The sequence below is a fragment of the Lissotriton vulgaris genome, chromosome 2_1 (genome assembly GCF_964263255.1).
Source record: "Lissotriton vulgaris chromosome 2_1, aLisVul1.2, whole genome shotgun sequence".
NCBI classification, from domain to species: Eukaryota; Metazoa; Chordata; class Amphibia; order Caudata; family Salamandridae; genus Lissotriton; species Lissotriton vulgaris.
In genome coordinates, this window is record NC_141687.1 from 1416223179 (window position 1) to 1416247726 (window position 24548).

The window sequence follows — 24548 nt, forward strand, 5'->3', positions numbered from 1 at the left end:
GATTTGATTAATTCAAAAAACAAATTGGGATGATTTCTTGCTTGGTCTAGTTGGTGGGTGAAAAAGTCTGCTTTAGTGCGTTGGATCTTTCTATAGTAAGCATTTCTCTTATTCCTTAGAATTTTTAGGTGCTTGGCAGATGAGAATGATCTCCAATTGCGTTCGGAAGTTCGAAGAGAGCGTCTATCATCTTTCAACAGGTCATTGTACCAAGGTTTAGAGTCTTTCGAGGAAATTCTCTTTAGTTGCAGAGAAGCAACCTCATTGATAAGCGAGGTCATAAAGTTAAGGTAGTGGTTGGTGAGGTCATGTACGTTGGAGAGGCCAGTCGGAGGCTGGAGTAGTTTATGGCTGTAGGCGGGTAAAGTGTTGGCGTTGAGTTTTTTCAAGTCTCTTTTCCATATCTTCGGTTTAGTCGATTGGGCTGCATTGAGTTTCACAGTTTCCCTGATAAAGAAGGTGATGATATGGTGGTCTGACCAATCACAGGGTAGGATTGAGTCAAGCTGAGTGGAGTTATTTTGGGAGATTATTAAATCCAGTGTTGCACCTTTGTTGTCTGTGGGGCTGTTGCAAATTTGGGTGAGGTCGAGCACGCCGATTAAGGTTTTGAGACTGTTGACCATTGAGTCGTTGAGGTTGTTCCAATGGAGATTGAAGTCGCCTAGGAATATTTGAGTGTTTTGACGTCCGGTGGTCGTTGTGACCATGTCCATGAAGTGCTCAGTGAAGGTGAGGTTGTCGCCAGGTGGATGATAGATGATGTGTAGTGAGCATATTGGAGTGCCATTGCTGGTGTTGCCAATGCACATGTATTCACAAGAGGAGAATGTGGGGAATAAGGCTCTGTTTACTGAGATGCTGCTCCGATGAATGCACGCGATTCCTCCCCCCGACTTATCATTTCTATCCAGTCAATGATGTTGTAGTTTGGTGGTACAAGAATGTCCAAGAGGGGCGAGGATGATTCAGTTAGCCAGGTTTCTGTTAACACAATCAGGTCAAGCTCATGTGAGATGATGAGGTCGGCAATGTCTACTGCGTGTCTAGAGGCCGATCTACAGTTCAGAAGGGTGCCTCTAAGACGGGGTGTTACGAGGAAAGGGGTGGGATCGAGTGTGAGTGTGATTCTTCTAAGATTATTATCGATAATTCCTCTATTGTTGTGTGTGGAGGACCTGTGTGGGTTGGGGGTAATAGTCGGAATGGCCGTGTGTGCGGAAGCGATGGGGGTGATGAGAGGAGGTTTGTAGGAATGGAGAAGGGAGCGTATATCACTCTCCGAAAATGGGTTGGTGCTTCGGATTGGGCGGGAAGTGAGATTGGGGGATGGAATGGAATTCCAGATGGGGAGAATATGATTGGGGGTGCGTGAAAGGCGAGTTGGGGGGTTGCTTGATCTAGATGTGTTTGCAGATCTAATGTGCATTGGTTGTCTAGATATCATCTCTTTGACAGTGTGGAGTTCATCTTTGATTTGGTGGAGTGCGGACATAATCCTATCCAGACTGGTATCTGGCGCTATTATGAGTGGGGTGGGTGGATGTGATAACTCATCCAGAGTGGTATCAGGAGCGGATGTGAGTGGGGAGGGTGGCTGAAATATGAGTGTAGGGGGTTGTGTGCCAGCCTGGGTGGGTGTACAATCTGGAGCGGGCAAATATAGAGTTATTGGTGGTGATGTATATGTGGAAGGGGGATCTGTTAATGTGGGTAACTGAGGTGTTAGCGTGGTTTGCTGGTGAGTGGTTTGCTGGTGTTAGGGTGGTTTGCTGGTGAGTGCTGGTGAGTGGGTGTAGATGGGAATAGAGTGTGGGCTGGAGGGAGCATGTTCCGGATGGTAGTGGAGGGGAGCAGTCATATGTGGCAGCAGTTGATCTGTGTGGTGGTGGTGGGTGTATTCGTATGTGTTGGCGAATGAGGTGTATGGGGTTGCCTGGGATGTGTGGGTTCTATGTTAGGGCTGGCGTTGTGAGGTATGGGTTGCGTGGTGGGAGAGAGGAATAAGGGGGAGGTGGTGGTGGTAGGGGGGGAGAGCCCTGCTCATGCTAGGAGGGGGTTCAATCCTGTTGGGGGTGCGAGTGTAGTCTCAGTCATGCTAAGTGGAGATAACGTGTGGGGGTTAATTAGCGTGAGATGGGGTGTTGGTGGGAAGGGTAAGCGGGGTGGAAGAGGTGTGTGTTGTCTCAGTCCGGCTAAGTGGGACATATGTGAGTTGGTAAGGAGAGGTGGGATGGGGTGTGGTGGAGGGGGGTAGTCCGGGAGGCAGGGCGTATGGAGCTGATGCCTGTGGAGGACAGGGGTAAGGTGGCAGGAGGGTGATAGAGGGGGATGTTGATGAGGCGACAAGTGGATTAGCTATGGGGGTGGGTTGGGTAGTAGTAAGGGTATTGGATACATGGTCTTAAATGATGGGGTAGATGTTCTCTAGTAAATTTAGGTTATGATCCGTGGATTGCATGAGGATAGTACCATTATTGTTGATGGTAATGGTTGCTGTAGCTTGGAAGAGTCATTCTCGGGTCATTCTCAAGTGAAGGCTTCTCCTTGCCAGTATCTTCCTCCTTCATCTGTAGGTGTTCCAGGGATGGTCAGAATCATCTAGGCAAGTACCATGAACTCAATCAATTGAGGAACAAACCCAAAGAGTCAATGGCTAATGCAAACATCACTACATGACATTAATTCACAAACTGCTCAAATATAACAGCCAAAAGGCCTACATCCCATAGAAAAAACATCTCTCTTTCTCTCTGTGACTCTCTCTCTGGAATAAATGTACACTAAACACATTCCAGATATACCTGTTAGTTGGAATTCAAACACGTAAAACATATTGATTGGGCTTATTGATATGCCACTTTTTTTCGTATATTGCTTTTTTGTTGTTGCTGGAAATCTGATCAATTTGCTATGTCCCTGTGAATTAAACCTAACGAGTCCCATCCTGAAATATATCCCATCTGATAACAACAACATGGTGGTATCTGGTTAAAAAAATAGTGATCCTAAAAGCATTTTGTCTCTCTGCAATGTTCATAAACCTGCTATTTAGTTGAGACTTTGCACCCAACAATGACCTTCTTAGGACAATGGGCAGGAACAGACCTAATCAGAAAACTAAACAGTAATTCTTCACATGTAGGAGCAAGTTCCCAAAAGCATTTATGTGCATAGGTAGTAGTACTACAGGATTACTCCTTTATGAACTCTTAAAGAGCTTTGTAAATCAGCCTAAAACTGCCAATTCCCTATTAGCAAAAGTTCCAAAACAGCCTAGTCCTTTCTATTTCTAGTAATTTTACATGAATATTAAACTTTTTCCCATTTTAGATATTTTGGGAATAATTCCCAAAGACATGTAAGAGTAGCTAAAAGAGTACTCCTCTAGTTCCACATTTCATACTCCTAAACTGTTTTGTGAATCTACCCCATAGTTGTGTTTTCTATGTGCTAGATCATATGTTCTAGCAGATTGTAAATTACTCTGTAGTTGTAGATACTGCCTTAGGTGACATATTTCAAGTCCTAGCAAACTGATGCAATTGCGGTCCATTAAACTACTGGAAAACAACTTTTTCTCAATGTTATAAACAGTTACTAAGAAAGATCCTTCTTTTTAAAATGTTCAACTGACATCTTAGGAAGAAGGTTCTAGGCCACCAGCATTTTAATGTGAGTGTATTTCCCAAGCCATTTTTAAACTTCACCTTAGGACCTCTGCCTCCCTATTCACTTATCCAACCCATTCCTTCTAGAATCAATGAAGCAATTGAACACTTTTGAGATAGGTAACTGTGAGAAGCCGGGTCAGTATATGGTGCTCAATGATTTTAAAAAGAACAGACGATGGACGGAATGCTGAATTAATCAAACACTCACCCCCAGTCACAGATCTGGGTTAAATCCATCGTTTTTTTGCACGCTACACCATTCCAGTTTAGATCCAGCCGTATGCAAATCAGTCTTGTCCCTGTGCCCCCTGGGAACAGTCCACGCCAAACTGCCAGGCCAGGTCCTCGCTGGACCAGAAACAAGCCTCCTGGGACCGGTTTTGGGGTAACACCCCTCATCAGCCAGGCTTGCTTGAATCTGATGGTGTAGCGAGCACGGGTACCATGTATGGGCATACCCTTCCCACTTAGGGCGATAAATGCAAAAAGAACAGATGATGAACGGGATGCTGAATTGATCGAACATTCACCCCAGTCACAGATCTGGGTTAAATCCATTGTTATTTTGCACGCTACACCATTCCAGTTTAGACCCAGCCATATGCAACTCAGTGTTGACCCTGCCGGGCCAGGTCCTCTATGGACCAGAAACAAGCATCATGGGACCAGATTCGGGGTAACACCCCTTATCAGCCAGGGTAGCTTAAATCTGGTGGCGCAGCGAGAACGGCACCCAAATTTCGGCATACCCTTCCCACTTAGGGCCATGAATACAAAAAGAAGAGACAATGGACAGAATGCTGAATTAATGAAACCCTCATTCACAGATCTGGGCTAAGTCCATAGTTTTTTTGCATGCTACGCCATTCCAGTTTAAACCCAGCTATATGCAAATCAGTCTTGAACTGTGCCCCGTGGGAACAGTCCAGCCCGAACTGCCCGGCAGGTCCTCCCTGGACCATAAACAAGCATCCTGTGACCGGTTTTGGGGTAACACCCCTCATCAGCCGGGCTAGCTTGATTCTGGTGGCATAGCGAGAACGGGACCCAAATCTGGGCATACTCTTCCCACTTAGGGCGGTAAATGCAAAAAGAACAGCTGATGGGCGGGATGCTGAATTAACCAAACATTCACCCCAGACACAGATCTTTGTAAAATCCATTATCTTTTTGCACGCTACCCCATTCCAGTTTAGACCCAGCCGTATGCAAGTCAGTCTTGACCCTGTGCCCCATGGGAACAGTCCTGACCGAACTGCCAGGCCAGGTCCTACCTGGGTCGAAAACAAGCATCCTGGGACCGGTTTTGGGGTAACACCCCTCATCAGCAAGGCTAGCGTAACTCTGCTGGTGTACCGAACACGGGACCCACGTCTGGGCATACCCTTCCCACTTAGGGTGATAAAAACAAAAAGAACAGACAATAGACAGAATGCTGAATTAATCAAACATTCACCCCCAGTCACAGATCTGGGATAAATTCATAGTTTGTTTGCATGCTTCGCCATACCAGATTATACCCAGCCATATGCAAATCAGTTTTGAACCTGTGCCCCATGGGAACAGTCTAGCCCGAACTGCCAGGCCAGGTCCTCCCTAGACCAGAAACAAACATCTTGTGACTGGTTTCAGGGTAACACTCCTCATCCCCTAGGCTAGCTTGAATCTGGTGGTGTAGCGAGAACTGGATCCAAATCTGGGCATACCCTCCCCACTCAGGGTGATAAATACAAAAAGAACAGATGATGGAAGGGGATGCTGAATTAATCGAACATTCACCCTAGTCACAGATCTGGGTTAAATTCAATGTTATTTTGCACGCTACGCCATTCCAGTTTAGACCCAGCTGTATGCAACTCAGTGTTGGCCCTGTGCCCCATGGGAACAGTCCAGGTCCTCCCTGGACCAGAAACAAGCCTCATGGGAACAGTTTCGGGGTAAATCCCCTCATTAGCCAGGCCAGCTTGAATCTGGTGGCGTAGGGAGCACGAGACCCATGTCTGGGCATACTCTTCCCACTTAGGGCGATACATTCAAAAAGAACAGACAATGGACGGATTGCTGAATTATTCAAACATTCACCCCCAGTCACAGATCTGGGTTAAATCCATCCTTTTTGTTTAACACAACGCCATTCCAGTGTAGCCCCAGCCGTATTCAAATCTGTCTTGACCCTGTGCCCCATAAGAAGAGTCCAGCCCGAACTGCCAGGCCAGGTCCTCCATGGACCAGAAACAAGCATCCTGTGACCGGTTTCGGGGTTCCATCCCTCATTAGTCAGGCTAGCCTGAATCTGGTGCCATAGTGAGCACGGGACCCACGTCTGGGCATACCCTTCCCACTTGGGGTGATAAATACTAAAAGAACAGCTGATGGACGGGATGCTGAATTAATCAAACATTCATCCCCAGTCACAGATCTGGGTTCAATCCATCGTTTGTTTTGCACTGTACGCCATTCCAGTTTATGTAAGTGTATCACCCTGCACTAACCTGAATAACCAATATTGAGTTTTTAGTTGTTTAGATAACCATAGAAACCTCTCTAAGTAGTAGCTGTGGAGAGCATCCCTCAGGCTTAGTATAGGAGAAGTGCAAAGCCACTGGGTTTACTGTATCTAATCCTTTAGTATAGGCTAAATGAAAAAGAGCCATACAGTGTACTTATAAAAATATGTATTTATTACAATCACTCACTAACACCGTACAATATCTCCTACCCGGAGATAAACTCACAATTTACACAATACTAGTGGCTGATGCACGTACAACCCAGGAGAATGGACTCTGAAGGTTGTGGGGTGTCCTGCTCATGCAGGGGCACCATCACACTTAGAACCAAGCACCCTGCCTTCAAGGACTGAAAGGCTTGCTAGAGGAGTGACTTCTAGGTCTCAAGTGCAGTGAGCTTTAGATATATGGAAACATGTCTTCTGTGAGTGGTGCATGCACCAACTCACACAGGCTGCAATGGCAGGCCTGTAGTGGTAGTCTGGAGGCTCCCTAATGGATGCCATAATACGTGCTGCAACCCATAGGGGACCCCTGGCATACCCATGCCCTAGGTATCTTAGAACTATTTACTAGGTGCCCCAGTAGCCAAATAGGAAGATACTATAACCAATTTAGGGGGAAGCACTGTGACTGGGGTCCTGATTAGCAGTATCCCAGTCAGACTAGTCAGAAAACAGCAGCAAATAGTGGGGGTGATCATGAAAGATCTTACTTTCCTACAATAACCCACTGGCAACATGCTGTTTAAATTAAAAAAGAATGAATATCTATAACTCTGTAAGGCCCCCCCCATTAAGTGGGAGGGGCTACAAAAGATCATCAGCCCCAGAATGCTCCCTGTTTGGAGTCTGTCCGCATACAAGGGCGTAGCTGCATGGGGGTGTTTGGGGTGTTACACCCCACTAATAAATGTATTTTCTGGTAAATAGTTGGCCACAGGTGCTTTTAGTTGAGTTTGGTGAGGTGTCTGTCAGATTGCACCAGGACTTTTTCACACACACAGATGAAAAAAGCACACGCACTCTCTCTATTTCTCAATTTTGAAAGTCTTCAAAAATGTTGGTTATTTTGGAATATATTGTGATCTCTCTCACTTAGTACCCCTACCAATCCACATTTCTCTCCATTTTCACTGCCTTCCATGCACCCTGTTTGTGGTATAATGTAGTTGAATTTTATATTGTTGGAAAACCTAAAGCTCACACACAGCCAATCTTTCTGACCCAGCTACGCCCCAGTCTGCATACAGAACACTTACTCTGAGAAGTATTTCCCTGGTTGTGTTGCATGGTGCAGATTATTTAAGGCTTACTCTGTGCTTGGTAGAACCCTCTGCCATCCTGTCCCCAGAATAACCAGGCCTTTCCTCAAGGGTGGAGGGGTGAAAAGGTGGAAGCTGTCATCTCAGGTAAGTAGCCATCCGTGTGAACATTGTAGGTATCTAGCAGACATCATGTAGTTTCCTTCAAACGGTCTGTGCTGACGTTGCCTCAAGTCTCTTGAAGCAGACCAGGCTGGTCTCTGGACCACTCAATGCCAAATATGCACGTTGCTTAGCAACACTCTGCCAGAAACTGAACGGGGCCCTTAAAACGCATCTAAAGGACTTCACTGCACCAGATACAGTAGGTTCTGCAACGCTAGTTTGCAGGCTCGCACATTCTTTACAAATATTGCAAAAAAGGATCAAATTAAGTGGCAGTGTTAGGCTGAATATCACGTAAACCACACATTTCCAGAGGAGGAATAGATTCTACCATGGTCATAGCTGGAAGGCAGCAGGCAATTTCAAACCTGTTCTAACTCTACCAGCCTTCCCCCCTGTAGGAAAGCCATCCTATTTGCCCTATCACCCCCATTTTTTGACTGATGCTGGTGGTTACTATCTTTGAAAGTGCCCTGGACTCTGCTAACCAGGGCCAGTGCTTTGTCCTCTAAAGGTATATGCTAATTGGTAGAATTCTAATTGGCAAAGTCAATCTACCTGTAAGTCCCTAGTATATCGTAGGGCATGTAGGTTTAGAGACTCTAATGGACTTAAGTGTGCACTGCTGTGGTGTCTGGTGTCCTTTTAAGGATAGGCCTGCCTTGCAGGTTGGTTATAAAATAAAACTATGTCTACATTCGACTTTGGAATGAAAAGTACTTCTCAATCCCAAAACTACCTTTTTATAACTTATAGGCAGTCCCTACGGTCTTCCCTAGGTATCCCAAGGGAATGGTGCACTGTCAAATCAGGGACAATCTAAAATACGTTTTATATGCCAGGGTAGGGAAAAACAGCCAAAGTCATTTTTAGGTCTCAGGCTGACGTAAGCAGCTAATGCGCTGCTCTAGACATACGAGGCTTCGAGGAATCAATACGATTCCAGAAGCCCTGTCGCAGCTCCGCCTTCAGTTTTGATTTGTGCGCGTCGTTTGGTGTCACGAATTGTGCCAAAGGCAGTGCAATGATTGCATCGAAGGCAGGCGAATCCCTCCTTGTTGCCACCCTGTGTCCTTTTAGCCCTGCCCAGTGGGATTGGATCTCTCACTGGCGGCGTGATACTGTCTCCTTCAGTAGCTGGGACGCACTCTTTCTTTTTCATTGTGAGCGCGGTCCGCTGCTTGAGCATTTGAGTATCTGCCCGCTGCACACTCTGGCTTGATACCCTCATGCTGCGTGTGTGTGTACACAGTGCACTAGTCACACCTAGAGTTAGTCGCACCTAGAGTTGGCATTAGGCCGGCTTTCTCCCCACATGACTGGTGTTTTAATGTCCCTGCCAGTAGAAAGATACCCCCATCACATAAAGCCGGCATTTTTAGCCCTTACCTGTCCATACTTCAAACTGCAGTGCAGATATAAATAGAAAGCACTGCACCATGTGTTCTGCAGCCGCATTCGCGATCCCGGACTGATGAACGGAGATAGAAAAGTCTGATACAAATGAGTATTTCCCATTTTGTTTAATATCCTTTTCAGCATCACGTCCGGGCCTCTGCAGGCTCTTGAAACCATAGCAAATCTAGAAAGATGACCACCCTGGTCGCAGTCGGTGGTTGTTCCAAGGCCACGTGCACTCTGGGCACGGCACCCCAGCCCAGGGCCGGGATCCTGCTGGCACTGGCTCAGAGGTCCCTGAAACAAGTGTCGGGCTGGGGTCACAGTCCAACCCGTCGGCGCCCTTTCCTAGTTTGTTTGGTATGCAGTCCCTGCAGGCCCCTGCCCCACCCTGCCGTGCCCTCATCTCTGCCCAGGGATCTCCCCCCACCCTCTGGAGCATACAGGATCTCATTGAGGCAGACCCTGAGGTGGGGTGTGTGGGGGCGCCTCTGTTAGTGTGGAGGAGTGGAAGGCAGCCAAGCTGACCAGGGGCTGGCCAGCTGCCCTCCTCCCCCGCACTCATCGATGGTATTCCCCCCTACCCCCATGGAGGCGGTGGGGGCCGTACGTTGCCTCAGCTGGGGTTGGACATCCATCTCAGACCAGCCAGTGTGTCTGGGGGAGGATGGAGGGCCGCCTTCAGCTGAACAAGTCATTAATGCTCTGTCAGCACCTTCTGACACTGACTGATTGACACTGACTGACTGACTTACACTAACTGACTGACATTGACTGACACTGACTGACTGACTGACACTGACACTCACTGAAACTGACTGACATTGAATTACACTGACTGACTGACTGACACTAACTGACTGACATTGACTGACACTGACTGACTGACACTAACTGACTGACATTGACTGACACTGACTGACTGACACTGACACTCACTGAAACTGACTGACATTGACTGACACTGACTGACTGACACTGACTGACTGACTGACACTGACTGACTGACACTGACTGACTGACATTGACTGACTGACACTGACTGACTGACATTGACTGACTGACACTGACTAACTAACACTGACTGACTGACACTGACTGACTGACTGACTAACACTGACTGACTGACTGACTGGCTGACACTGACTAACATTGACTGACACCGACTGAAGCTGACTGACACTGACTGACTGACACTGACTGACTGACACTGACTGACTGACAATGACTGACTGACACTGACTGACTGACACTGACACTTACTGACACTGACTGACATTTACTGACTGACACTGACTTACTGACAATGACAGACTGACACTGACTGACTGACACTGACTGAAACTGACTGACACTGACTGACTGACACTGACTAACTGAAAGACACTGACTGAAACTGACTGAATGACACTGATTGACTGACACTGACTGAAACTGACTGACACTGACTGACCGACACTAACTGACACTGACTGGCTGACAATGACTGACTGACACTGGCGGACACTGACTGACACTGACTGACTGACAATGACTGACATTGACTGACTGACGCTGACTGACTGACACTGAATGACACTGACTGACTGAAACTGACTGACACTGACTGAATGACACTGACTGACTGACACTGACTGACGGACATTGACTGACTTACACTGACTGACTAACATTGACTGACTGACACTGACTGACTGACACTGACTGACCCTGACTGACTGACACTGACCAACACTGCCTGACTGGCACTGACTGAAACTGACTGACTGACACTTTCCGACACTGACTGACTGGCACTGACTGAAACTGACTGACACTGACTGACTGGCACTGACTGACTGACACTGACTGACACTGACAGACACTGACTGAGACTTACTGACTGACACTGATTGCCTGAAACTGACTGACACTGATTGACTGACACTGACACTGACTGACACTGACTGACTGACTGACACTGACTGACACTTACTCACACTGACTGACTGACACTTACTGACACTGACTGACTGACTGACACTGACTGACTGACACTGACTGACTGAAACTGACTGACTCATACTGACTGACACTAACTAACATTGACTGACTGACACTGACTGATTGACTGTTTTTTCTGGTTCCCCGGTAGTTGTTATGGCGCCAGCCCGTAAAGCCCCCTTCGGGGCAGCCTCTACCATAACCTCTGCATCAGACCTCACTCCAAACTGCCATATGTCACTTCCTTAAATATCTTTATTAAAGTTAGCCAACACGTGTTGTGTTCTTTTACTTTGCGGTTGATGTTGACCGCAGTTTATTTGCATAACATGTATGAAATACTCCTTACAATACATTGCTGTGGCCATACTCGCTATGACTGGCCATAAATCAACGTCACAGGCTGTTATAAATCATGGTCCTAAATCATTCTGCTAGTATTACCAGTTCATAAATCAGCAGCCTCACAGTTTGTTATCCGTCCCTTTTCTGTGGTCATAAGTCATGCTCCCGAGGCTGACAGGTCAAAAGTCATACATGCCATTTTTATGGGGTCATAAAGTTCTCTGTTGGTTTTAAAGCCACTTGCGTGGGGGTGGTAGCCTCTCGCAGGAGTTAGGCCCCAACTCGCTATCTTCTTCGTCCATTTTGTGCCTTACCATCTGGCAGATATGAGCTACGTGTACCTCTCTGTTTGCTCCCCACTTTCGGTCTGCTCACTCTGCTGTAAGGCAGGGTGAGTGGCCTTCCTCCTGCACACCGCCCCACCTGTGTGCCTCCATAACCAACAAATGTGTCTCTTCTTATCCATAACGCTGCCGGAGAGGCTTCTGTCTAGCAGCGGCTCCCCCTTTCCTTCTCGTCTTTCGTCTCTCCCCCTTTTAGGTGCAACCCACATATGCTATGGCTCCACATAGGTTGGTCTAAAAAACTATCATCCCTTCCTCAGACAGGTGCACCCCAGCCTGGGTGTAGAACTTCAGACGGCCTGGGTTGATCAGACCATGCCTGATGCTGTCCAAGTCATTGATTCTGCAAAATCTGTTTACCGCAATGTTCAGCTTCCATCTCAAGTTATCGACTGCCCTATTTGACATAGCTCCTTGCCATTCCATCCTGGTTAATATTTCAGACCATATGATGGTGGTGTTGCCAAATAGCCTGGTTGCCTCTGTTCGGCCTATCTGGATGCTGTGGAGGAGGTCCCTCCTCCCCAGCTGCGTGAGGTTGTTACCTCCCAGGTGCATCACTAGGATATCCGGGCACCAGGTAGCTGCTGCCTGTAGCCCCTTCAGGGTCGCAGAAAGCTGGTTCCATTTCATCCCTGAGTGGCCCATCCCCTGAGGCATGTGCCTATCGATTGATCCTTTTGCTTGTGACCACCGTGCAACCACCATGTTTGCATACAGTTGATATATCTGTGATCGACCACCCAAACCAGTCTGGGGTGGCACCCAGCTGAGGCAACAATCACATTGTCAGTTTGCATATCTCTCATTTATTTATCTTAGCCGTGGTCTCACATATGTTTTGTATGCGGGACCGGCACCTGCCCACCACTTGATCCCGGTCTCGGCCATCCCATATTGTGCTGCCGAGGTAGCTGCCCCAATCCTAAAGGAATGTGATGCAAATAAAGAGGTTGGGAGCCCTGCTCTGCCCAGGGTATGGTGGATGACCGCTGTGAGCTAAAATCTGCTCAACAGGTCCCTATTTCTGTGCTTGAATAGTGGGCCATCCCCTGCTACCCGTATCGCCATGTTGGCCAAGAGACAGCAAACCGCGCAGTATCTGGGGTCCCCTATGCATTCCAGGCACACCCAGACCCCTTTGCCCACCTGGTCTGTCTTTGACCCCCTCAGCACCAGATCTAGTCTTGCCACCCCTGGTTTGACATCGGCTACCTGGAGCCACCTCTTGGCCGCACCCTTTTTTGCAGGACCACAAGCTCACTTGGTGCGGGCCCTGCATATGCCTCTGGGGCTTGCCCCACTAGTCCCGGGTTGCCTGCTCTGGTTGTACTGCCCCATGCTGTCAAAGGGGACACTAAACAACCTCTGCTGCCCTGCAGCCTGGCTGCTTGCTGACCCCGGTCTGCTCACCTCCCTACCTGGGCTTTCCTGCTGCCCCTGCAGCCGTCTTAGCCGTGTGCACCCTGTGTTCAACAGGTGCCATGGAATCCCGGATACACCCCAGCGGTGGTTCCTGCGTGCCCACAATACCCTGACCCTATGTGCCTAAACCATTAAATAATAAGGGAGCAATTGACTTCAAATATTCCTGTACTATTGTGCTGATATGCTCACCATCTGCAGCTGTGTTGTTGGCTTCGCCACTGGGCCCCGCCATCGCCTAAATGGCTACAGGTGACGGGTCCATCTGTTTGCACCCTCTCTTCACCTCTGCCTTCTTTGATGCTTTTGTGGTGGGTCTCTGGTGTTTCCTGGTAGCTAACACTCCCCTGGTGCTGCTGATCCACTCTTATGTTGTCCACTGGGGCCTTTGCCCGGGTTCTCGTCCAAGTGCGGTCGCAGCAAATTCGTGCCATATTTCTCAGATGCTGCCCGAATCCGTTGCAGCAGCTGCTCAAGTTTGCCTGGTTTGTCACCAGCATTGTGATTCTCCATGCTCGTGCTCTGTAGCAGCCGTGTTGCTCCTGCCCTAATATTCGGTGTGAGCAGTGTTGCGTTCTGGGATTTGGGTTGCATCGCCCCAGGGAGAGCTGTCCCCAGCCCTTCCTGCTTACCTGTTGTTTGCCGAGCCTGCCTCTAGCAGCTTGCTGCTGTGAGGGTACTGGGTCGTGCCAGTCCGAAAAAAAGCTGCCCCCAGTCCCTTGTATAGATTTTTGGGGGGTGCTGCCGCTCCTTCAATGCACCAAATACCAGTCAGCAGATAGTTTATGTCCTCACACAGACCCAGAAATTCCAGAAGAGTTCGATTGATATTTGTAGGTCTTTCTGTTGGGTCCTCCCACTCTTTTTTAAGCACCAAGAGGGTGGGGCAGTGCTTGCAGGTATTCCTCACTCCAAACAAGCACAGGCCATGTGGATTCGAGCAGGCCTCCACCGGCCGATTGTCTTCTCAGCACTTATCCCGGTGATCAGCTCCTTTAAATCCTTGTGCCTGTGTTGGGCAGAGAGACAGTGACTCTCAGTGTCACTGTCGTCTCTGCCCCATTGTATTCCGTTTCTCCGTTTATTCCCTCTCTCAGTGCCAGTGTATTCCCTGCCTCAGTAGCAATGTATTCCCGGTCTTAGTGCTGATATGTCTCTTGTCTCTGTGTTGGCGTGTTCCCTCTCTTTGTCACTTTATTCCCTGTCTCAGTGTCAGTTTATTAACTGTCTCAAGTTGGTGTATTGAGATTGCAATTGTTTGCATTCCCTGTCTCAGTGTATTGGTTGTCCCAGTGCCTCTGTATTCCCTGACTCAGTGTCAGTTTTTTCTCTGTCTTGTAGTCCCTGCCTCAGTGTCAATGTGTCTCCTGCCTCATTATATTCCCTGTCTCAGTATAAGTGTTCTCCTTGTCTCAGTGTATCCCCACTCTATTTGTCATTGGGTTTCTTGTCCCTCTGTATTCTACTGTGCTCCCTCCCTCATCATCACTGCATTTCCTGCCTCGCTGTGTTCCCCGTGTCAGTGTACCCCCTATCTCAGTGTCAGTTTATTCCATGTCTCACTACATTGTCTGTTAGACCTGGTACCGGTTGTGCCACCTGCTGGAGTAGCTTGTAAAGTATGACTCGGGCCTGCCACTGCGGAGCGCCGGACACTGCCTGTGCCGCTGTGTGACTCAGCGAGTGCAACCACTCGCCGGTCTGTGAACCTTCCCACTGCAACATGTCAGTCACCCTTACAGAAGGCCTGCAGGCAGGGTGCATTGTATGTAGGAGGCAGGTCATGCCCTGAAGTATTTGACGTGACCTGGTAGTGAATTACACTTAAGCGCGTTCTTCACTATTTCAAGGCTACCTGTTCCCGGTAGGCCAGACTGGGCAGTTTCCGATTACAGCACCCTATAATCCTAACTGACCCAAGGAACCAGGTAGAGAATCGAGTTTAGTATGCCTGAACTCAGAATGGTAAGATGCATCTTTTAGGAAAGTTGATTTTGACATTCTGTGTTTGAAAATACCACTTTTTAAAAAAAGACGGTATTTTGTTACCTAACCATCCCTTCTGCTTCTGCTAGCGTGTGTATTGTGTGTCTGGGTTTGCGAGTGACCGGGCTAGGGGGACTCCGAGAGGTAGGGCGCGATGGCGAGATGGGTGATCGTCTTGAGAGTGGTAGGGTAGAGTAGGCACCGGGGTTTGAATAGAGATGGGCCATCTCCCACAACGTCTGCTTCACTCCATGTGGTGAGTCTGAAGACCCTGGCCCACCCCGACAAATGAAGAATACACGCACTGGTAGAATGCACCTGAAACTTGTTCTGACCAGGCAAAGGACCCTCTGCCGTCAGAGGACAAAGGATTTATGAGTATAAATACTGGGCCCCGGAGCCCAGTTCTTTAGGATCACTTTGGGAACGGACGACCCTCTGCCGAGGAAAAGCACCCGGAGACCGCAGGAGTTGTACTGCCCCCCTGCCAGAGCACTGTAGTGGGTTGGCCTGTGGTGGTGTCTCTCATGCCAAGGAGAGGTAGAAAGGACCAAAGAAGCTTTCATCATCTTGCCAAACATTCTCCAAGGGCTAGAGCGAGCTAGCCTCCTGTTTGAAGATGCAGGGATGCCAACGATTTCACCTCTTCTGTTTGAGCAGAGCTTGAACTGCGGTTTCATTTGCTACAGAGAACCTCTGCAACCAGCCCGAAATTGTCATCTGGACGGGGCCAGTTATCGAGAAGAGCAACCAAGCACTCATTGACTCAAAGACATCAGCAACGACCTGTGGTGTCTGCACTGCCGCAAAGTCACCTCCTCTCTGGTAAGGACCGAAGCGGCCCCCTGTCTGCATCTGCATTCTGAGACCCGCCGCACCGCTTTCCCCGGAAACAAGGATCCGACGCTACTACGTGCCCCATGGCATCGCAGATCCCTGATGCCGAGAAGAGCCTTTGTTTGTTTTTCTAGAGGTACTGTCTCGTGAGAGTCTAGTTGTGACTCCGGGCCCGACGCTGCGCTCCTCGCTGGGGGGTTGTACACCGAGAACTCTGTTGTGCATTGAAACGATAACTCCCATTGGGATTATCCATTGCCAGAGACACTTGAAGCTAAAGCCTATTTTTGAGTAACCATAAAGCATATTCGTACTGTGAATTTTTGTTGTAAGATCTTGTGATAACTATATAAAGCTTACTTATTTTTGATACATCCCGGTGTGGTGTCCATTTGTAGTGGTTTATCTATATGACTGTATGTGTTCACAAATGCTTAACACACTGCCTCTGAGATACGCCTGTCTGCTCGTGCCAAGCTACCAAGGGTGTGAGCAGGGGTTATCTTCAGCGTGTAACTCCCTTGCCCTGATGTGGACGAAGGGTCCCTACTTGACAAAGGTGCATACCATTGCCAACTAGAGACTCCGGGTTCTAACATTGTCCTTCACATTCAATTTGTAACTTGACTCAGTGTCAATGTATTCCCTGTCTTGGTGTTAGTGTATCTGCTGTCCCAGTGTGAATGTATTCCCTGGATAGGTTTATTCCCTGTCTCCGCTTATTGCCTGACTCAGTGTCAGTTTCTTCCCTGTGTCAGTGTATTCTGTACTTCAGTGCCAGTGCATTCCTATTTCCTGTGTCACTGTATTTACTGCACCAGTGTCACTGCACTCCCTGTTTCAGTATCTGAGATCTCATTGCGCCTTTGTTTTCCCTGTCTCAGTGCCAGAGTATTTATATTTCCTGTGTCACTGAATTCGGTGTCCCAGTCTCACTGTTCCCCATGTCTCAGTGTCAGTGTGGTCCCTGTGTGTTTTCCATGTCTCAGTATCAGTGTGGTCCCTGTGTCTGTGTTTTCCCTGTCTCAGTGTCTGTCTATTTCCTGTGTCTGTGTTTTCCATGTCTCAGCATCAGTGTGTTCACTGCGTCTGTGGGTTGCCTGTCTCAGCATCAGTGTATTACTATGTCTGTCTGTTCCCTGTCTCAGAGTCAGTGTATTTCTTGTGGTTGTGTATTCCCTGTCTCAGTGTCAGTGTATTCCTTGTGCCTTTGTTATCCCTGTCTCTGTGTCAGTGTGTTCCTTGTGTCTGTGTTTTCTCTGCTTCAAAGTCAGTCTATTTCCTGTTTCTGTGTCTTCCCTGGCTCAGCGTCAGTGTGTTCCCCTTGTCTTTGTTTTCCCTGTCTCAGTTTCAGTGTATTCTCTGTGTCTGTGTACTCCCTGACTCAGTATTAGTGTATGTGCTGTGCCTTTGCTTTTCCTGTCTCTGTGGCAGTGTAGTCCATGTGTCTGTGTTTTCTCTGCCTCAAAGTCAGTCTCTTTCCTGTGTCTGTGTGTTCCCTGTCTCTGCATCAGTGTATTCCCTGTGTCTTTGTTTACCCTGTCTCAGTTTCAGTGTATCCTCTGTGTCTGTGTACTCCCTGACTCAGTATTAGTGTATGTGCTGTGCCTTTGCTTTTCCTGTCTCTTTGGCATTGTATTCCTCTGACCAGAGACTCAAATTTGGTGTGATAAAGGCCGCTTTATTGGAAGCAGTTGCACCTTAAACAATGAAAACCCTCGGCCTGCGCCGTACAAAACTATACCTCACTAAATATGCAATTTCCTGACAAAACCTCCCACCCCCTCCCCTAACTGGTTCCCCCAATCCACAAACAGTAAACAATTAGCAGAAACGTCAATTTGCCTCTCCACCTGGCTAAATCCTTTATTATGCTTGACCTACCCCCCGCTAATCCAACAACCGATCTCCTACACTTCCCCCATATATTAGGAAGAACCGCACCAAGGCAACAATTCACCCCACACCTGCTCCAGCGACTCCACCAACCCCACAACCCTTGAGCAAAACTAGATGCACCGGCCCCCAAGAAAACTCCTTCCAAAAACCACCGCACACCACAAAAAAACCCAACCTACACCCTGAAGAAAAGCAATCTCCCCTCCCCCAGCCCCCCAGGCCCCGTACTTGAAAACCCCCCAATCAACTTGATCGAAAACCAGGGAGGGAGGGTGGGAAATCAATTACCTCCGCCATCACCCCCGCCCGGCTGCTGTGTCACCAGCCACCTTCTTTCTAAAATGGTGGCCTGTGACTCAAGATGTCTGATGTCTGGATATAAATGTAAAAGGTATTTTTTAACTTTTTCACTTTTTTCACCTCACCTCACTCACACTTCGGTTATATACACACACACCCCCACACATAGTTCACTTCAAAGTGCTCCTGCGTACCCGCTAGTCGTAGCACGCCGCATCCCGTAGAGGGGTGCGAAGGCCCCGATGATGAAGCATGACACCAAGGGGCCTGTTGGTGTGTGAGGGGCATTTAAACAACACTGTGTGTCTCCCCATCACTTTAGGGATCACCACCTTGAGTGGATTCCACTTTGTTTACTTATACGCATAGGGAGACTGAATCCACTGACTCTCTCTCTCCCCCCTTCTGTTACATTTTGGATATAAATGTAACCAGCCCAAAACCAGCCCACGTACGGTGCTGGCTCTACCCCCCCTCCCCCGGCCCCAAAACTCCCCGGGGGTAGCAGGCCTCCCGCTGGTTGGCCGCCCCCCCAAATCCCCTTTGGGGCCCAAGGGGGAGAGGGGGGAAAGCACCGACCAGAGACTCAAATTTGGTGTGATAAAGGCCGCTTTATTGGAAGCAGGTGCACCTCAAACAATGAAAACCCTTGGCCTGCGCCGTACAAAACGATACCTCACTAAATATGCAATTTCCCGACAAAACCCCCCACCCCCTCCCCTAACTGGTTCCCCCAATCCACAAACAGTAAACAATTAGCAGAAACGTCAATTTGCCTCTCCACCTGGCTAAATCCTTTATTATGCTTGACCTACCCCCCGCTAATCCAACAACCGATCTCCTACACTTCCCCCATGTATTAGGAAGAACCGTCACTCGAAAGGCATGCTAACGGCTTTCGACCCCCCCCCCCTTAGGCCTCCTGCCCTTTTTGCCATCTGCACCCCAATAACCCGCTCCAGTGCCTCCCTCAAGTGTAGCACATAACTCCATTCCGTATCCAAGGTGACAACCCCCATGCCCCTGCAAATCCACTGCCCCGTGCCGCAGCTCTGGGTGCTACATCCTCACAACCTTCCATCTTCCCCGAAACCTTCACTTCCTTGAAAATTCCCTACGTGTCCTATCTATGGCCGCTAGCCTCTCACCCCCCTTCAACCCACCTGGGACCAAACTCTAACCAAATGACCTGACACCCCGCCTACCTGCGCCGTATCTCTAACAGATCCCTCTTCACATGTTTTACCCAACGCTAACCCTTTGCACTGTACCAAGCCCACGTCAGGCACACTCTCTCCTGTTCCACTGCACACAAAGCCTGCAACAACGCATGCCAGCTCATGCCCTTTTTCCTTGCCGCTGACCATGAAACCTGTCGTCCGACTCCAACCACTGATTCCGTTGCTTGACCCAGTCCCCCTTTCCGCCTGCTGTACAACTGAGTGTGCCCCCACATAATTCTCCAGCGCCGCTGCAGTTGGCCCCTCCCCTGCACCTGAAAAGACACACATGTGAGAGGCGAGAAAAGTCCTTCATGTCGTATGTTCACTTCCCACACCCGCAGCTCGCAGCTGCCCGCTAACAGTCCGGCCTCCAGGGCCTGAGGCCTTCTTTGACCTTGACGCACCGCCTACGTTGCCGCCCCCACTCCGACTCCGACGCAATGCCTCCGTAACACCTTCGGGTCCTCACCCATACACCATAGGGCGTGCCGCAGGACCCCTAACGCCTGTGCCGCATACGTCCCCCCATTCCCCCGCCAACGGCGAATCGCCCCCCGAAAGCCCCCGTCCATCAACTTCAACCCGAACCGCAAGACCCGCTCCTGCGGAAGCCGCCTATCCCCCAGCCCCCACTGCACCCCCGCCGCAATTCCTCCCGTGTCCGCTCTCATGCACACCATGGAAATGCCCCGAACGCCTGTCCCAAGCCCATCCCCCCTTTTCTCCCCCCACCGACGACGTACCCGAGGATGCGGCCTGCGTCAAAACCGGACAGCGTCAGACCCAACAACGACGTTGCCATTCCCTTGGCCTCCGGCAGGCGTGCTTCCATGGCCACGGAGTCGAGCTCTACACAAAGGAATGACAGCACTTAAACTGGGACCGTGCGTCTTCTCTGGTGCCCGGGGCACTCCCAGGTAAGCCACCATGCCCGGAAAACTGTCCAGCTCCGCTGGCAGTCCGTCGAAAACCGGCCGCCCCACCAGCAAGAAGTCAACCAGATAGTGCGTCACCGCCAGAGCCTGTCCGCCAGGAAAAAACCCACTGCAAAATTCACCTAATGGCGCACCCAGCTCACCCAATTTGAACATCCCATGGGCCGTGCTGTCGCCCCCCATGCCAACCTTGCTGACCCCTCGTCCTCTGGCAGGCGTGCTTCCATGGCCAGGAGTCGAGCTCTATCCAAACAAGGACAGCACCATACTGGGACCGTACATCTTCTCTGGCGCCAGGGGCGCCCCCCAGGCAAACCACGAGGCCCATAACTGACCAGCAACCGCTGGCAGTGTGCTGAACCCGGCCGTCCCACCAGCAAGAAGTCCTCCAGATCGTGCGTCTGTCCCAGAGCCTGTCTGCCAGGAAAAAGCCCACTGCAACACGGAACTGACACGCCCGACACACCCGCGAAAACGACACCCCCATGCCATTGACCTCCACAAGTGCCCCCCGGTCAAACCGGGCCCCCACCGACCCCCAGGCTCCCCGGTATCCGCACCAACCGACAGCTGAGGATTACTCAAACCACTCCCCTACTCCGCCACCATCCTTACCTGGCGTCAAGGCTGGCGTCCACTGGATCCCGCCGCCTAACCAGCGGAGGCGGGGGCGGGGGGGGGGGTGTCTCACTCGGCGCTCCTTGCCGTGGGCATACCTGAAACACACTACCAACACCGTTACTTTGCACCCCCCCCCCCTTTTCGCATCTCCCCTTCCTCCTCAGACCCCTCCACCAGTTCCAATGGCCCATGGCCTCCTGCCCAGCTCTGGGCCCATCCTTCCACCTTCCGCTTGTAACAAACAGTTTGCTACCCTTCACAGTTTGTTTGCTTAGGGACTTGCCCGAGTGCCACCATTGCCCACGGAACGCCTGTTCCTGTGCCTGAGTGTCCGCCACTTATTGCCGTATTATACCTCTACTGGTACTTTGTACGTTTTGTAACCTGCACACAGACCACTTTTGTTCTCCTGTGATGCACCGGGTGCTACCTCATGTATTTTGGTTGCTCACTATTGGCCCCTTTGACCCATGTAACCCAACGTTCTCTTTTGTAATTCAGGAAGCGCCCTGACACCTTCGGGTAACGTCTGCGCTATATAAAATCGCATAAATAAATATATAACTCGTCCAAACATGTTAGACGCCACGAAGTAAGTGGCAGTGCCTTAACCGTATATGTGATGTAAATGCCACTAGGACCTCTTCCATCCTCGTCAAGGGGAGTGCTAACCTTCTCACCTTTCATACAACACCCTTACTGTCTCCTCCACTGATGCAATCATGGATGGACCAGCTGAATCTATGAAACGACACACCCAACCCTGTCGCCAGCGCATAACCCTGTGGCCTAAACGTCACACTACACAATCTACCCACCCCGTACCACAATTGCCAAGCCTGCTCGACACCAACTGCGCCCTCTTAGTGGGCTCCATCGCTTATTCCCACATTACCACCTTAACACCCTGCTCCCATCGCTGGTCCTCACCCCAACTGGACTACCGCAATCTCTCCACCCCCCAAACCTCTCACTCCTCTTCCCCCGCTATCTAGCGACCCAACCAACTCCTCCCGGGCTTTCCAAACTGCCCTCAAAGTTCGCCACCCTCGATGCCCTTCCAGAGTGAAATCATGCCCCACTATTACCTGCAGGCAGACCCTGTTTGTATAGAAAAGTCCTTGTCCCTCCCACTATGCAAATGCCGTTCCAGTGGGCACGCGTGGTCCATGTGACCGCCATTATTGCAGTACTACTCCGCACCAGTGCCGGGCTCTCATTAACATGCCCACGCCACGTGTCCAGTGTAACCCCGTTGTCCACCTCCTACACTGTTCGTTTCCAATACTCCCACGGGGGCCACCACGCCCCGTAACTCTCACTCTGATTACCTCTACTAGCACATCGCCGTTGTAACCCGCACACATGCCACTCCCCTTGTATTTTGTTTGCCCAAGCTTGTCACTTATGCCGCCTGTACTGTAACCTTGCTTAAGCAATTCATTCACTGGTAATGCTCCTGTATCCGGTCTGTACTTATTATCACTTGCATAAATAAATAAATAATAATCCGCACTGTCCAACAGCTCACACCGTCCTCCCCAACCCCCGGCGGCCGTCCAGACCCTTCGGGGTGGGAGTGGCATATAACTCATTGGAGTTATAGAGCATTATTAGTGAGAGCAGTCGCCTGTTTCCCATCAACAGATGTTGAGTGACCAGAACATGTGTTCCGTAGAGCTGTCATTCGCTTTTAGAACAAAAAAAAACCTGAAAATTAAATGCCTGTAAATGTCAACCTGACCAATGACATATGATAAGCGAACATTGGTTAACATCATCTCCACTTGTGAAATATGCACACATAAACTTAATGCATGAAAATTGAAAACAAATGACCAGTGCATTTTAAGTCCTGTAAGTAGCTCCTAGGCATCCCTCTGCGCACTGAAGAGAATTCCCTTTATAGACGGGGTTGAGGACAGAAAACCAACTTTCATTGAAAAGAGACAGACATTCATTGCAGAAGCCCAAGCTGTTGTTTCTCAATATTAACTTTTGTAGTGTGAGCCGGGTAGTGTTGCTTAACAAGTATGCCATGAAGGATGGTCACTCGTGGGAGCACAACCGCCCGTACCAGGCAGAGCCGGCCCATCCCCTCGGTCGAGTGGAGCCGCATGCTGCTCTCCCGAGCGCCTACCTCAGCGTCCATGCCCAAAACAAGAGGTGTGGTCCAGCACGCCGGGGAACAAACCCCCCACTCCCGCACCCCGCAAGCCCCCAACACCCTTCTGAACCCCCCCGCTCGCCGTGCCTCTGCCACCCCCCCTGCCCAACCTCCGTTCCACGCCGGACACCCCCCGCCCCCTCGGGGGCACCCCCCCCGTCCGCCCCCGTGTAAATCCAACCGAGCTTCTCACACGACATGCCGCGTCGTACCCTACGTCATGCCCACTGGCATCCGACGAGAGAAGGCACATAGTAACGGCGGCAGTTCTTTATGACCTACTAATAAATACGCTACGAAAGCCTCCATAAAACATAACGAACTGTTTGGGCAAAACACATCAATTCTTTTGAAACCCTATAATAGACGTAACCGAGGCCGAGCCCCCCCCCAGCGTCTCATCCATTCCGCCGCCGCTGCCCGACCCACCGCGTCTCCCGAAAAGGGGCGGGGAGGCCAACCGAAAGACCGACACCCCTAGAGGCCCCCCATTTACCGCACACCCCGACTACAAACATCGCCACCCCGCCCCCCCCACGAACATAACGCCTCAAAACCCAAGCCTCTCATGCGCCCCCTACAAATACGAATCCACCATACCACCGGAACCAACAAGTCCTGCACTAGCGTAACAATCGCGCTTATCGCGCCACCAACCATTACCGAACTAGCGTAACAATCGCGCTTCTTGCGCCTCCAACGGACAAGCAAATTATCACCGCCGAATGTCACCATTCCACGAACGCACGCATCCTCAATAAATGCACAATTATCATGCAGTAACTGTACACCCGCAAATCACTACCAACTCAAATCACCAAATCAATTACCTCAAATCAATTACCTCCGCCATCACCCCCGCCCGGCTGCTGTGTCACCAGCCACCTTCTTTCTAAAATGGTGGCCTGTGACTCAAGATGTCCGGATATAAATGGAACCAGCCCAAAACCAGCTCAAAACCAGCCCAAGGCTACCAAGTAGCCCAAAACCAGCCCACGTACGGTGCTGGCTCTACCCCCCCCTCCCCCGGCCCCAAAACTCCCCGGGGGTGGCAGGCCTCCCGCTGGTCGGCCGCCCCCCCCCCAAATCCCCGTTCCTGTGTCTATGTTCTCCCTATCTCGTATCAGTGTATTCCCTGCTTCTGTGTTTTATCTGTCTCAATGTCAGTGTATTCCCTGTGTTTGTGTTTTCCTTGCCTCAGTGCTAGTGTGCTCCCTGTGTGTTTTCTATGTCTCAGTGTCAGTGTGCTCCCTGTTTCAGTGTCAGGGTATTCCCTATCCCAGTATTGTTTAATCTGTGCCTCTGTGTTGGTGTGTTCCCTGGCTCCGGGTCATGGCCCCTTTCACCAAGAATCCTCTTCTATTTCCTTGGAGCAGAACTGAGTAAAGAGGTCCATAAGGGACATATTTACAAGGGCTTATTGCCACCAGAACATCACTTTTCATGGCATTCTGGTGGCCATAAGCCCTTCA

At 50.0% G+C, this 24548-nt stretch overlaps 1 protein-coding gene and 1 non-coding gene across 2 annotated transcripts in view; one reads left to right on the forward strand and one right to left on the reverse strand.

Annotated features, from left to right (window-relative positions):
* CACNB4 (calcium voltage-gated channel auxiliary subunit beta 4) overlaps positions 1-24548 on the forward strand; it is a 714982-nt gene that overhangs the window by 214732 nt on the left and 475702 nt on the right. The gene's annotated exons all lie outside the window — the stretch shown is intronic.
* LOC147732690 (U6atac minor spliceosomal RNA) lies at positions 21479-21603 on the reverse strand. Its single transcript, XR_015308948.1, has one exon. It is a non-coding gene; the product is annotated as a U6atac minor spliceosomal RNA (small nuclear RNA).